This window comes from Aquarana catesbeiana, linkage group LG02 (genome assembly GCF_042186555.1).
Source record: "Aquarana catesbeiana isolate 2022-GZ linkage group LG02, ASM4218655v1, whole genome shotgun sequence".
NCBI classification, from domain to species: Eukaryota; Metazoa; Chordata; class Amphibia; order Anura; family Ranidae; genus Aquarana; species Aquarana catesbeiana.
Genome location: NC_133325.1, coordinates 573245842 through 573262634, shown reverse-complemented (window position 1 = coordinate 573262634; position 16793 = coordinate 573245842).

Below are 16793 nucleotides of genomic sequence, written 5' to 3'. Positions count from 1 at the left end.
GTGGTAGACTGTAGTGCTCACATTGTGCCTCGCTGTTGCGGGGTGGCTTTAAAGTGTGCTGATGCTCCAATTTTGTCTGTGTTGCAGGGGCGGGTTTGCTGTGTCGAACGGCCAGTTTTGCCTGTGTCAAAGGGTGGATTGCAACACAGACAAAACCAGCTCTTCAACACAGCCACTATCCGCCCTCCAGCAGCAACAATGCACAATCTGAGAACTATGGTCTCCTTCGCTGTTTGTATGGTTTAAATTGTGCCTATGAAATGGTATCTCCCATCGAGAGAGACCTTCTACAATGTGCGCATGAGCCCTGGTTACATCAGCCCAGCTGATTGGCAAAATCAGTTGCTGTGCTGTTCCGTACAGTGCATGCGCAGTACTTACCGGGAACTATCGATGGGGGGCACTTCTCGACAGAACACCGGCTCCCAGCAATATAGATTAAAAAAATGGCCTGGGTTCCCCCCAAAATCCATACCAGACCCTTATCCGAGCATGCAGCCTGTCGGATAGGATGGGGGGATGAGGGAGGACCTCTTCCCGACAACCCTGGCCATTGGTTGTCGGGGTCTACAGGTGGGGGCCTTATCAGAATCTGGAAGCCCCCTGTAACAAGGGGGCCCCCAGATCCCGCCCCCCCCATTTGAATAGGTATGGGGTACATTATACCCCTATCCATTCACCAAAAAAAGTGTCAAAATTAAAAAACACAATAGACAGATTTTGACAATCTCTTAATTAAAAAATGAAAAAAAAAAAAGTGTCCTGTGATGTACATCCATCATCAATCACGCCACCCGACGGACCCGAAAAGTAGAAAAAAAAAGATAAAACTCTGCCTCCATGGGAGGCTTCCCAGCGACTGCTGTCTTTTGGCTTTGACAGATGTTATATAGAAAGGGGCCACTCTGTGACTTAACCGAGTGACCCTGCCCCCTCTGATGTCAGAAGTGGGCGCGGTCACTTGGTTATGTCACCGGGTGGCCCTGCCCTTGCCTTTATACCAGCTGTCACAGCCAAGAGACAGCAATCGCCAGGAGGCCTCCCATCGAGCTTTTTCTTTTTCTATTTTTCGGGTCCATTGGGTGGCGTGATTAAAGATGGATGGACATCACGAGACACTTTTTTTTTCTTTTTTAATAAAGGAACTGCCAAAAACTGTCTATTGTGGTTTTTACTTTTTGACACTTTTTTGGTGAATGGGTAGGGGTACAATGTACCCAATACCCATTCACATAGGGGGGCCGGGATCTGGGGGCCCCCTTGTTAAAAGGGGCTTCCAGATTCCGATTAGCCCCCCCACCCGCAGACCCCGACAACCAATGGCCAGGGTTGTCGGGAAGAGGTCCTTGTCCCAACTAACATGGGGACAAGGTGCTTTGGGGGGACCTCAAAGCACCCTCCCCATGTTGAGGGCAAGTGGCCTGTTATGATTCAGGAGGGGGGGCGCTCGCTCACCCCCTACCCCGCTTTCCTGGCCTGCCCGGGTGCTAGCTTGGATAAGGGTCTGGTATCTGGTTCCCCTTAAAATCTATGTCAGACTCAAAGGGCCTGGAATGGATTTTGGGGAGACCACACGCTGTTTTTTTTTACATTTTGGCATTGAGTTCCCCTTAAAAATCTTACCAGACCCAAAAGGCCTGCTATGGATTTTGGGGGGGTGGACCGCATGCCGTTTTTTTCTTAATTCTGTCATGGGGTTTCCCTTAACCCCTTAAATGTACTTTATTATATACACTGCACTACACTGTATATATACAGTGGGGACGGAAAGTATTCAGACCCCCTTAAATTTTTCACTCTTTGTTACGGCATTGCAGCCATTTGCTAAAATCATTTATGTTCATTTTTTTCCTCATTAATGTACACACAGCATCCCATATTGACAGAAAAACACAGAATTGTTGACATTTTTGCAGATTTATTAAAAAAGAAAAACTGAAATATCACATGGTCCTAAGTATTCAGACCCTTTGCTCAGTATTTAGTAGAAGCACCCTTTTGATCTAATACAGCTATGAGTCTTTTTGGGAAAGATGCAACAAGTTTTTCACAACTGGATTTGGGGATCCTCTGCCATTCCTCCTTGCAGATCCTCTCCAGTTCTATCAGGTTGGATGGTAAACGTTGGTGGACAGCCATTTTTAGGTTTCTCCAGAGATGCTCAACTGGGTTTAAGTCAGGGCTCTGGCTGGGCCATTCAAGAACAGTCAGGGAGTTGTCATGAAGCCACTCCTTCTTTATTTTAGCTGTGTGCTTAGGGTCATTGTCTTGTTGGAAGGTAAACCTTCGGCCCAGTCTGAGGTCCTGAGCACTCTGGAGAAGGTTTTCGTCCAGGATATCCCTGTAGTTGGCCACATTCATCCTTCCCTCGATTGCAACCAGTCGTCCTGTCCCTGCAGCTGAAAAACACCCCCACAGCATGATGCTGCCACCACCATGCTTCACTGTTAGGACTGTATTGGACAGGTGATGAGCAGTGCCTGGTTTTCTCCACACATACCGCTTAGAATTAAGGCCAAAAAGTTCTATCTTAGTCTCATCAGACCAAAGAATCTTATTTCTCACCATCTTGGAGTTCTTCGGGTGTTTTTTAGCAAACTCCATGCGGGCTTTCATGTGTCTTGCACTGAGGAGAGGCTTCCGTTGGGCCACTCTGCCATAAAGCCCCGACAGGGCTGCAGTGATGGTTGACTTTCTACAACTTTCTCCCATCTCCCGACTGCATCTCTGGAGCTCAGTCACAGTGATCTTTGGGTTCTTCTTTACCTCTCTCACCAAGGCTCTTCTCCCCCGATAGCTCAGTTTGGCCGGATGGCCAGCTCTAGGAAGGGTTCTGGTCATCCCAAACGTCTTCCATTTAATGATTATGGAGGCCACTGTGCTCTTAGGAACCTTAAGTGCAGCAGAAATTTTTTTGTAACCTTGGTCAGATCTGTCTGTGCCTTGCCACAATTCTGTCTCTGAGCAATTCAGGCAGTTCCTTTGACCTCATGATTCTCATTTGCTCTGACATGCACTGTGAGCTGTAAGGTCTTATATAGATAGGTGTGTGGCTTTCCTAATCAAGTCCAATCAGTATAATCAAACACAGCTGAACTCAAATGAAGGTGTAGAACCATCTCAAGGATGATCAGAAGAAATGGACAGCACCTGAGTTAAATATATGAGTGTCACAGCAAAGGGTCTGAATACTTAGGACCATGTGATATTTCAGTTTTTCTTTTTTAATAAATCTGCAAAAATGTCATAAATTCTGTGTTTTTCTGTCAATATGGGGTGCTGTGTGTACATTAATGAGGAAAAAAATCAACTTAAATGATTTTAGCAAATGGCTGCAATAATATATATATATATATATATATATATATATATATGTACACTGCCTTCACTGTATATATAGTCTACACTGACTACACCGTATATATATATATATATATGTATATGTATATATATATATATATACATACACACACAGTTGAGCTCATAAGTTTACATACCCTGGCAGAATTTATGATTTCTTGGCCATTTTTCAGAGAATATGAATGATAATGCAAAAACTTTTCTTTCACTCATGGATAGTGTTTGGCTGAAGCCATTTATTATCAATCAACTGTTTACTGCTTTTAAATCATAATGACCACAGAAGCTAGCCAAATGACCCTGATCGAAAGTTTACATACCACAGTCCTTAATACCGTGTATTGCCCCCTTTAACATCAATGACAGCTTGAAGTCTCTTGTTGTGTTTGTGGATGAGGCTCTTTATCTTCTCAGATGGTAAAGCTTCCCATTCCTCTTTGTAAAAAGCCTCCAGTTCCTGGAAATTCTTGGGCTGTCTTGCATGAACTGCAAGTTTGAGATCTCCCCAGAGTGGCACAATAAAAATTGAGGTCAGGAGACTGAGATGGCCACTCCAGAACCTTCACTCTATTCTGCTGTAGCCAATGATAGGTCGACTTGGCCTTGTGTTTTGGATCATTGTCATGTTGGAATGTCCAAGTGCATCCCATGCACAGCTTCCTGGCTGATGAATCCAAATGTTCCTCCAGTATTTTTTGATAACATACTGCATTCATCTTGCCATCAATTTTGACCAAATTTCCTGTTCCTTTGTAGCTCACACATCCCCATAACATCAGCAATCCACCTCTGTGTTTCACAGTAGGAATGGTGTACCTTTCATCATAGGCCTTGTTAACTTCTCTCCAAATTAAGCGTTTATGGTTGTGGCCGAAAAGTCCAATTTTGGTCTCATCACTCCAAATGACTTTGTGCCAGAAGGTTTGAGGCTTGTCTCTGTGCTGTTTGGCGTATTGTAAGTGGGATACTTTGTGGCATTTGCGTAGTAATGGCTTTCTTCTGGTGACTCGACCATGCAGCCCATCTTTCTTCAATCACCTCCTTATTGTGAACACCATAAACACCAGGGCCACTAGAGACGTGCACTCATGCATATCCCACTCCCATCTTGCCTTTCTCACCCTCCTCCTTCTCCTAGTCTCAGGTGACATTTCTACTAATCCTGGTCCGCCATTTTCCAACTGAAAGCCACATATCCAATACCCCTCCTCCTCTTGCAACCACAGCAATCCACTCAGTATAATTTCTATCCCCCTGCTTTCTCAAAGTAGCCCACCAATCTAATGCGCCTTTTAGAACGCCCGCTCCATTTGTAACAAGCTAACATCTGTACATGACCTCTTCATCTCTCATGGATTTAACATACTCGCCATAACAGAAACCTGGCTTCAAAATTTTGACTCAACTTCTCCTGCTGCCCTCTCCCATGGTGGTCTCCATTGGACTCACTCCCCCAGACCCAACAGACAGAAAGGAGGTGGAGTTGGATTCCTTCTATCCCCACAAAGCACCTTCCAAGTCCTTCCTGTCCCTCCCTCTCTATCCCTCTCTTCTTTCGAGATGCACTGTATTCGTCTGTTTTCTCCAATTTCTCTGAGGATTGCAGCAATTTATCGGCCTCCTGGACCAATATTGCACTTTCTTGATGACTTTGCTGCCTGGCTACCCTACTTTCTCTCCTCTGAAATACTATCATTCTTGGTGACTTCAACATTCCTGTCAATGTTAACAGCCCAAATACAGCTAAACTTCTCGACTTAACCTTATCTTTTGACCTAACCCAATGGACACATACTTCCACTCACTCCAATGGTAATACTCTTGACCTTGTATTCTCCCATCTCTGCAACCCTGGCAAACTCACTAACACCCCCTTTCCTCTCTCTGATCGCAACCTCATTACTTTCACTGTATCCTTGCCTCCAACCACCCATCCCTCCAAGCAGCAAACAATTACTTGTAGAAACCTTCGCCACTTTAACCCTTCTCTTCTATATTCTGCTACTGACCACCTATATGACATAATATCTCCTATGTCCTGTCCTGACCTGGTCACCTTTGTCTACAACAGTTCACTCTCATCATCACTAGATGCACTTGCTCCTCTAACCACACACAGAATCAGGCCCCGACCCTTACAACCCTGGCAAACTGACAACACTAGAAATCTCAAGAGACATTGCCGTGCTTTTGAACGACTGTGGCGTAAAATCGAATGCCTGCAAGACCCTATATAAATCTGCCCTTCTAAAATACAATTGCTGCCTCCATGCTGCCAAACAAGCCTACTTTGTCTCTCTTATTAATTCCTTGTCATCCAGTCCCCCTTTTTAACAAATGAAACTACCAAGATCCTCATTCACTCCCTTGTTATCTCTCGCCTTGAACATTGCAACTCTCTTATCATTTGCCTGCCTCTCCATAGTCTATCCCCTCTTCAGTCTATCATGAATGCTGCTGCCAGACTTATCCACCTTACCAACCGCTCAGTGTCTGCCAACCCTCTCCTCCAATCCCTACACTGGCTCCCAATCCCCCAACGAATTAAATTCAAAATACTAGCCATTCACAACTCTGCTCTGAGCTACATCACTAATCTTGTCTCCAAATATCACACAAACTGTCCTCTCCGCTCTTCTTAAGACCTCCTACTCTCAAGCTCTCTCGTCTCCTCCTCCCATGCTCGTCTCCAGGATTTCTCCAGAGCCTCTCTCATCCTCTGAAACTCGCTACCTCGACCAGTCCGGCTATCCCCTACTCTTGCTACCTTCAGGCGATCCCTGAAAACTCATCTCTTCAGGAACGCCTATCACGCCTCTAACTAATCTTTTACCACTTCCCTCAGCTCATTCCCCACAGTTAGAACCTTTTGTACCACCTGCCCACCCTATTAGATTGTAAGCTCTTCTGGGCCCTCTTAATCCTCTTGTATTTTATTGTTTTATAACTGTATTGTCTCCCTTTTTATATTGTAAAGCGCTGCGTAAACTGTTGGCGCTATATAAATCCCGTATAATAATAATCCCTTATAATAATTGTGCATCTTGCATTGTGCATCTTAAAACAGCCACACCACGTTTTTTTTAAAGAGTCCTGTATTTCACCTGAAGTTATTTGTGGGTTTTTCTTTGCATTCCAAACTATTTTCCTGGCAGTTGTGGCTGAAATTTTAGTTGGTCTGCCTGACTGTGGTTTGGTTTCAACTGAACCCCTCATTTTCTACTTTTTGATTAGAGTTTGAACACTGCTGATTGGCATTCTCAATTCCTTGGATATCTTTTTATATCCCTTTTCTGTTTTATACAGTTCAACTACCATTTCCCACAGATCCTTTGACAATTCTTTTGCTTTCCCCATGACTTCCCCATGACTCAGAATCCAGAAACGTCAGTGCAGCACTGGATGAAAAATGCAAGGGTCTTTTAGGAGTCCAGAAACTCATTGACCTTTTATACACACACTAATTACAAGCAAACAGATCACAGGTGAGGATAGTTACCTTTCAGAACCATTCAAACCCCTTTGTGTCAACTTTTGTGTATCAGGCTAAAATCACCAGGGTATGTAAACTTTTGATCAGGGTCATTTGGGTAGTTTCGGTTGTGATTATGATGCCAGGGTATGTAAACTTATGAGCACAATTGTATATACTAAACTGCCTGCACACCACTAACTAACCTGTCTAATCTAGCTCAAGTTCTCTCAATCTCTTCCACGTATCCCACTACATACGGCCCCCATGTAAGCAGCCTTATATAGTGTGGGGCATGGATGAGCCATGATTGGACAAAGGCACCCTGCCTTTGGCCAATTATGGCTCTTACAGCAGTTTGCGCTGTGATTGGCCAAAGCATGCAGGTCAGGTGCATGCTTTGGCCAATCAGGAGATTGCACTGCAATCTCGCATTTCATTATGGGGCACTCCGCGGTGCTCAAATTTGCCATGAATGCCCCATTTGTTTGGTTCATTCGATGTCCGAGTAGAACTTACGTATTTCCATTCAAACAGCACAGATTGCACTTCACAGCGCTTCACAGATTGCAGTAAAGGGTCAATGACAGCGGTCCTTTACCACGTCATTGGATGGAGCGATCCCTTGTCAACAAGCCGGTGCATGTCCGGTTCAGTTCCTCCCCTCCCCTCGCACCGATTGCTACTGTGTGTGAGAGGAGGGAGCCAGTGCAGCAGCAACAGATCTGAAGTGCCCACAGCACTGATCTGTGCCCATTCAGCCTCATTTATGCCCATTCAGGCTCCATTCATGCTCATCCATGGCTCATTCCTGCTCATACATGGCTCCTTCAGGCTCTATTTATGGCCCATCCATTCGTGCTCCATTCATGGCTCATTCATGCTCCATTCCTGCTCCATTCATGGCTCATTCATGCCCATAGGCGTGCGCACAGGGTGTGCCGGGTGTGCCCAGGCACACCCTAATCCCCTCATGCACATTAGTGTTATCGTTCTGTGTATCAACAGGAACATGGGAAAGATCTCCCTCTTACCGGCCCTGCCATAAGAGAAGTGTTTATCCTTTTCTCTTTCACTGTGCCAGCAGGGAGATCAATGTGCCGGAGTCATATATATGTAGATACATAGACATGCATGTGTGTTTGAGCTTAAGGGTGCACACCCTAATGCATTAGGCTGCGCACACCTATGTTCATGCCCATCCATGGTTCATTCATGCTCATTCATGCCACATCAATGCTCATCCATGCCACATCAGTGCTCATCCGTGCCACATCAATGCTCATCCATGCCACATCAGTTCTCATCCAAGTCACATCAATGCCATATCAGTGCTCATCCATGCCACATCAGTGTTCATCCATGCCACATCAGTTCTTATCTGTGCCACATCCATGCCACATCAGTTCTCATCTGTGCCACATTCATGCTACATCAGTACTCATCCATGCCACATCAGTGCTCATCCGTGCCACATCCATTCCACTACAGTGCCCATCAGTGCCACTATAGTGCCTCAGAAAAGTGTAATGGGTAGTCAAATTAGATTTAAAATGTATGCCTCTAGAACACCTGATGATGCTCCCTATATGTTGGGCCTCTGTATGTGGGCAGGCTGTGGAAAAGTCTCCCACGTGTGGTATTGCCATACTCAGGAGGAGTAGCAGAATATATTTTGGGGTGTAAATTTTGCTATGTACATGCTATGTGTAAGAAATATCTTATACATGGACAACTTTGTGTTAAAAAAAAATGCGTTTTCATTTTCTTACCGCATTTTCAAAAAACTTGTGGAAAAAAAATCACATGTTCAAAAGACTCATTATGCCTCACAGAATATACGCTGGGGTGTTTACTTTCCAAAATGGGGTCATTTTTGAGGAGTTTCCATTGTCCTGGTGCTCCATGGCCTTCAAAAGTGTAAAGGATAGTCAAGAAATGAAATATGTAATTTACAGTGGGGACGGAAAGTATTCAGACCAGCTTAAATTTTTCACTCTTTGTTATATTGCAGCCATTTGCTAAAATCATTTAAGTTGATTTTTTTCCTCATTAATGTACACACAACACCCCATATTGACAGAAAAACACAGAATTGTTCACATTTTTGCAGATTTATTAAAAAAGAAAAACTGAAATATCACATGGTCCTAAGTATTCAGATCCTTTGCTGTGACACTCATATATTTAACTCAGGTGCTGTCCATTTCTTCTGATCATCCTTGAGATGGTTCTACACCTTCATTTGAGTCCAGCTGTGTTTGATTACACTGATTGGACTTGATTAGGAAAGCCACACACCTGTCTATATAAGACCTTAGAGCACACAGTGCATGTCAGAGCAAATGAGAATCATGAGGCCAAAGGAACTGCCTGAAGAGCTCATAGACAGAATTGTGGCAAGGCACAGATCTGGCCAAGGTTACAAAAAAAATTCTGCTGCACTTAAGGTTCCTAGGAGCACAGTGCCTTCCATAATCCTTAAATGAAAGACCTTTGGGACGACCAGAGCCCTTCCTAGAGCTGGCCGTCCGGCCAAACTGAGCTATTGGTGAGAGAGGTAAAGAAGAACCCAAAGATCACTGTGACTGAGCTCCAGAGATGCAGTTGGGAGATAGGAGAAAGTTGTAGAAAGTCAACCATCACTGCAGCCCTCCACCAGTCGGGGCTCTATGGCAGAGTGACCCGACGGAAGTCTCTCCTCAGTGCAAGACACATGAAAGCTCGCATGGAGTTTGCTAAAAAAAACTCCTGAAGGACTCCACTATGGTGAAAAATAAGATTCTTTGGTCTGGTGAGACCAAAATAGAAATTTTTGGCCTTAATTCTAAGCGGAGTGTGTGGAGAAAACCAGGCACTGCTCATCACCTGTCTAATACAGTCCCAACAGTAAAGCGTGTTGGTGGCAGCATCATGCTGTGGGGGTGTTTTTCAGCTGCAGGGACGTTTTTCAGCTGCAGGGACAGGACGACTGGTTGCAATCGAGGGAAAGATGAATACGGCCAAGTACAGGGATATCCTGGACAAAAACCTCCAGAGTGTTCAGGACCTCAGACTGGGCCGAAGACTTACCTTCCAACAAAACAATGACCCTAAGCACACAACTAAAATAACGAAGGAGTGGCTTCACAACAACTCCATGACTGTTCTTGAATGGCCCAGCCAGAGCCCTGACTTAAACCCAGTTGAGCATCTCTGGAGAGACCTAAAAATGGCTGTCCACCAACGTTTACCATCCAACCTGACAGAACTGGGGAGGATCTGCAAGGAGGAATGGCAAAGGATCCCCAAATCTAGGTGTGAAAAACTTGTTGCATCTCTCCCAAAATGACTCATGGCTGTATTAGATCAAAAGGGTGCTTCTACTAAATACTGAGCAAAGGGTTTGAATACTTAGGACTAGGGTTGTCCCGATACCGATACTAGTATCGGTATCGGCACCGATACCGAGCATTTGCCCAAGTACTTGTACTCGGGCAAATGCTCCCGATGCTTCCCCGATACCTAAAAGTCAGCTGTGATCGGCGCGTGGGGGAGATACAAGATTCTCCCCCAGCGGCTTTCAGCTGCTTTAGTGACACAGCGGTGATCGCTCACAGCTGACTGTCACTGCATTATCCTCCATGCCCCCTCCTTTCCTTTGTGCCTCTCCGCTGTCCCCCTCCGTTCTTCTCTCTTTTTCTGTCCCCCTCCGCTGTCCCCTCCGTTCCTCTTTCCTCCTCTGTGCCTCTCCGCTGTCCCCTACGTTCCCCCCTCCTTCTCTGTCCCCCTCCGTTCTCCCCCTCCGTTCTCCCCCTCCGTTCCTCTTTCCTCCTCTGTGCCTCTCCGCTGTCCCCTCCGTTCCCCCCTCCTTCTCTGTCCCCCTCCGTTCTCCCCCTCCGTTCCTCTTTCCTCCTCTGTGCCTCTCCGTTCCCCCCTCCTTCTCTCTCCCCCTCCGTTCCGCCGTCCCCCTCCTCCTTCCTTTGTGAATAGACAGAGTCAGCTGACTCTGTCCATTCACATAACTGAAACATTGTAATCTCTTGTGATTACTATGTGTCAGTTTATGAATGGAGAGAAGCCGCTGTCTTCTCTCCATTCATTCTCAGTGCAGCTGAGGCTGCAGAGAAAGGGACTGGGGAATCTCAATCCTCTGTCTCTTTCTCTGTCTCAAGGGGGAGATATCAGAGGTCTGTTAAGACCCCTGATATCTCACCAAAGCCCCCCAACAGGGCTGATTAAAAAAAAAAACAAAAACAAAAAAACACATATTGCAATAAAGAAAAAAAAAAAATTATTGTAAAAAATAAAAATTGTAAATTAAAAAAAAAAACAAAACAAAACACACACATACACCGTTCACCCCCCCCCCCCCCCCCAAAAAAAAAAAAAAAAGCACTGTTAAAAAAAAAATTAAAAAAAGCACTGTCACGTGACATAAAAAAAAAGTATCGGTATTCGGTATCGGCGAGTACTTGAAAAAAAGTATCGGTACTTGTACTCGGTCCTGAAAAAGTGGTATCGGGACAACCCTACTTAGGACCATGTGATATTTCAGTTTTTCTTTTTTAATAAATCTGCAAAAATATCAACAATTCTGTGTTTTTCTGTCAATGTGGGGTGCTGTGTGTACATTAATGGGGGAAAAAAATGAACTTAAATGATTTTAGCAAATGGCTGCAATATAACAAAGAGTGAAAAATTTAAGGGGGTCTGAATACTTTCTGTCCCCCCTGTATGTTCCTAGAACACCTGACAGTGCTCCCTGCATGTTGGGCCTCTGTATCTGGCCAGGCTGTGTAAAAGTCTCACACATGTGGTATCACCATACTCAGGAGTCAAATGTGTTTTGGGGTGTAGTTGCAAGTCTGTATATGCTATGTGAGAGAAATAACCTGTTAATATGACAATTTTGTGAAGAAAAATCTTAATTTTGCAAAGAATTGTGGGAAAAAATGACAACTTCAAAAAACTGACCATGCCTCTTACTAAATACATTGGAATGTCTACTTTCCAAAAAATGTTAATTTGGGGGGTATTTGTACTTTCCTGGCTTGTTAGTGTCTCAAGAATTTAGATCAGTACATCAGGTGTGATCAATTTTCAGTGATTGGCACCATAGCTTGTAGACGCTATGACTTTAACAAAGACCAAATAATATACAATGATTTTGGTTATTTCTACCAAAGAAATGTAGCAGTATAAATTTTAGCCAAAATGTATAATGAAAAATTACAAATTTGCAAAATTTTATAACAGAAACTAAGAAAATTTCATTTTTTACAAAATGTTTGGTCTTTTTTCATTTATAGAGCAAAAAATAAAAAACCCAGCGGTGATTAAATACTACCAAAAGAAAGCTCTATTTGTGTGAAAAAAATGATATTTCATATGGGTACAGTGTTGCATGATTGAGTAATTGTCATTCAAAATGTAAGAGCACTAAAAGCTGAAAATTGGTCTGGTTAGATAGGGGGTATAAGTGCCCAGTGGGCAAGTGGTTAAAGTGTAACTCCACTTTTGTTAAGAAAAAAACATTCTGCTCTGGGTGATCTATGTACATTGCAAGGAGTATAACAAACTTTATTGCAGATTCCTACCTTTTGTTATTCTGAAGAAATCCATGTGTGTTTGGCTGTGCCTCTGTACTGAGTGGGTCTAATGGGAGTGGTTTCATAATTAACTGTCAGGTGTGGCGGCAGTAGGGCACTAATGAGGAAATCTGCCGTCCCTGCATCTCTTTAGAGTGGTTCCTATTGAAAGTATCTCTCCAAAAATGAAATTTTTGTTGCAGGGGATGCCTGAAATCTGACTTGTATCTTGGTGCAGATTTCTGGGAAAACTGGTAAACCAATCACACAAGCAGGAAATTATGTTTCTAGAGAGTGGTCAGTAGAAAAAAAGGGGGTTGAATTGCGCTAAAACAGATTGGTGATCATGCACATCATCACCAAACCAAATATTTAGAACTAAGTGAAGAGTTCCCCTTTAGTGTATACATAATATACAAAACACATGTCAAATGAATAATCAATCCAAAAATAAAATGTTCAAAGTGATAATAAAAAGTCCATGTATAAAAAATAAATCACCTAAGTGATATGAAAGTATCTTAAAAAAGTTCCAAAAAACATAAATTCTTGCTCTGGCCTCTGGATGATGTGACTCTATCACGAAACGCCGCGTAGGGCAGAGCGACGTGTTCTCGTCACCTCCCATTGCTGCTGTTGTTTCCAGTAGGACGGGCTGTCTGTGAGCTTCCGGCCGGCGCTCCAGACTACACTACATGCCTACTATTGTCTACTAACATGTGAGTTTAACTTTTTACTTATCCAATAAAGTCAATGATTTTACACTATATGGAGCCTTTTTTTCCTTCTATGACCGTATCTGCAATGCTGTGGGCTGATGTCTGAGTACCTGTCAGTGTGAACATCTTTAGCCTGACCCTGCAGTCTTTGATGTCCCATCTCAGTATAAGGTCTCTGATCCATTGGTCGTGGTTCGAAGCAGTATTAACAAACAGCTTTCTCTAATCCTCTGTAACGGGGGATCATGAGTTTCTGGTAAGCGGCCAGTCTGATTTCACGGTGGTGGAGCAAGCACGCTTTTTTCTTCTCACAGCAAGAATTTATGTTTTTTGGAACTTTTTTAAGATACTTTCATATCACTTGGGTGATTTATTTTTTATACATGGACTTTTTATTATCACTTTGAACATTTTATTTTTGGATTGATTATTCATTTGACATGTGTTTTGTATATTATGTATACACTAAAGGGGAACCCCTTTTTTTCTTATTTAATTTCATTGTGTTTGTGTTACATAGATGAATCGCAGCTATAATTGTTATTTTTTATGTATTTCACTGTAGCGCAGTTATTCCCCTCATTTTTCTTACTGAGTGGTCAGTAGACACTATGTGTACAGAACAACCCCAGGTAGCCATATAGCAATGCATTCTCAGAAAATTGCAGAGATGCAGATTGAAAAGGAAACGTCATTTTTAATAACATTCAAACACAATATGATTAGTGACGCAATTATATGCGCTATATTATTTTTTCTTTATTTGCTATTTTTTTTCTCCCACGAAAGTGGAGTTACCCTTTAAAGTAGCGCAGTGCCGTATCACAAAAATTGGCCTGGTTATGAAGGGGGTTAAACCTTCTGGAGCTGAAGTGGTTAACTACAATTTCACATTTCTAATTATATTGAGTCAATGGTACCCAATCTGATGGTCAAGGTTGGTCCTTTTGTAGAACTGCTAGACAGACTATTGCAGCCCAAATGGTATGGGATGCTCCCATAAATGTGAGGGACCATTGATAATTAAAAAATAAAAAAGGTACAGTTTGGAGAGACCTTTATTACAGATGTGAAGGTGACACGGAAAATATCTTACAATATTGGGGTATGCCTTAATACTGTATGTCATATAAAGTGCCAGCCAGTTTAGATGTAAAGACACAAGAAACAGGCAGATTTCCTCCTGAAATAAAAATAGAGCTACAGCCCTTTGGTTTTAGTGTTTAAAAAATGGCCATTAGCACCCACATTTAAAGACAGCACTAACAGGCTTAAATGTGGAGACAAAAGCCACAGGCAGTAGCTTTTCCAAACAAAATGACAACTAAGGCTGGGTGCACACCTATGCGAATTGGATGTGGGTTTCTGGCATCCAATTTGCATAGCAGGAGATTGTGATTGGCTCTCTGTGGAGCGAGTTCACACAACTCTGCAGCGGCTCCGGTGCGAATTGCACAGGAGCCCTGTGCGTCTTTTGGTTCATTTCAGGTGCGAATTCAGCACAAAATGCGAGCTGAAATTGGACCTGAAACAGTGAATGGAGACACACTGAAGTCCTGCTGTGAGCCACTGAATGTTCCAGTGTGAACCCAACCTAAAGCTGTTAAATTAGGGTGGGTAAAAATTGCCCTCTGGTACAGCAGTTTTCTGGCAGCATCAACAGGTCTAAATGTAGAGAAGGAAGCTACAGACAGCTGCTTTCCTTAAAGTTTTACTAAACCCACATCATAAAAAACTATCAATAAATGGTGTATTACATGCTGTTGATACTCAGTCACTTTGAGATATTTTCTGTATTCTGCAAAAAACCTGGTTGATCCTGCTGCTCTATACCTCCGCCTTCTGTCCATGTTCCTAATTCAGCTAGGGATTTCGCAGCTGGACTTCCGGCCGGATGTGATCGCAGCAGCATACCTCCCTCCACAGCTCCGTTACTCCTGACTAAACTCCGGGACATTGGAGTGATTTGTACCGGCTTGAGCTGCACCAAATACGCACCGCTAGACAGGGGAAGGTGTACTGATTCTAGTGATGCCATCATCTGCCTCAAAAAAGTCCGCTAAGCTTCCCCCGTACCAGAGACAGACCCGCTCCGTCAGGGACATGGCTCCTGGCCCTGCCCCCGCCATCTTGGTTTCCTCTCCAAAGAAACAATGTGCCAACATTGCAGATGGCACAGGCTAAAGCAGCAGAGGGGACTGCTCAGGAACCTAATCAGAATCCTGCAATGGACACAGAGTCGATTACCCGGCCGATCCTGGAGGCAATCAGCGCTAGTAAGGCAGAGCTTATGGGGCGGATAGACCATCTATCCTCTGAGTGCAATTTAATACGGCATGATTTGGACAAGATCTGGGGCCGCCTGACAACGGTGAAGACGCGGGTCTCGGACATAGAAGACACGTCCCATGACCATGGTGCCCAGCTTGCTGAACTGAGAGATCAGGTCAGGGCACTGCAACATAAAGCCATTGACGCAGAAGACCGTCAGAGACGGAACAATATTAGGGTGGTGGGGCTCCCGGAGGGGGCTGAAGGAGACAAGCCTGCTCAAATCGCTGAGCATTTCTTCAAGCAGTTGCTGTCCATACAAGATATGCCTCCCACCTACGTTGAGGTTTTTATTATCTCCTTACAATCTACAGTGTTATTTGAGGAGCAGGGGAGTGATTTTCCTGTACTTACATTTGGGATATACGGACTCCTGAAATTTTGACTACACCTCCCTAAGGTAACCAAGTGTGCAGCTCTTTTATGGGTCATACGTGGCTCCACTAATTTCATACTGGAGCAGGTCGAGGTGGGAAAGGAGATACAAGGAACTGCCGAACTTTAGATTACAGCGGCGGGAAATCACCACAATTTTTTTGTTTTTCTGTTTTGGGATGAAGCTACATACCGGTCTGTTTTTGTTTGTTTCTGGTATGAAGGCAAGGGTGGGATGTTCTGGAACCACAGCTCGACCTAAGGTTTTTAATACTAAAATTGTTCTTGCAGTAGATAAAATGTGCATTGTATTTGGGGCTAACTACCCGCTACAGAAGAACCTCTGGTTTATGTTTGAATATACAAATTGCAATGGCGGATGATATCAAGATTGTGTCTTGGAATGTTCGAGGCCTTAATCACAAGCTTAAGAGGGCCTCAATATTTCAATACCTTAAGCAAACCCGCCCACATATTATACTCCTACAAGAGGCACACCTAGACGGCAGTAGAATACTTTCACTGCGGAAACCATGGATCCAAAGGGCCTTTAATTCGACTTATTCCACCTTTGCAAGAGGTGTCTCTATTCTAATTAGCAGAACTGTACCCTGCACGATTATCATTTATGTTATCAGCATGATAACTTCTGACAAGGTCTCCAACAACCAAGATAAAGCCAGCCTGAAATTTGTGTTTGGGTGGGTGCTATCAGCAGAGAGCTGGTCTATTCACAGCACATTCCTTCCTTCCTCTGTCTATGTGGAGTGGGGGGGGGGGGGTGCCTTTCCTCCAATCAGCTGTCACACAGTGTATGCCAAGACTACACTCCCAGTGCTGAACAGGAAGAGAAAAACACAATATGCACTTTCTAAGACCCCTTTCACACTGGAGGCTTTTTCAGGCGCTTTAGCGCTAAAAATAACTCCTGTAAAGCGCCTGAAAAAAGCCTCAACTGCAATCCCA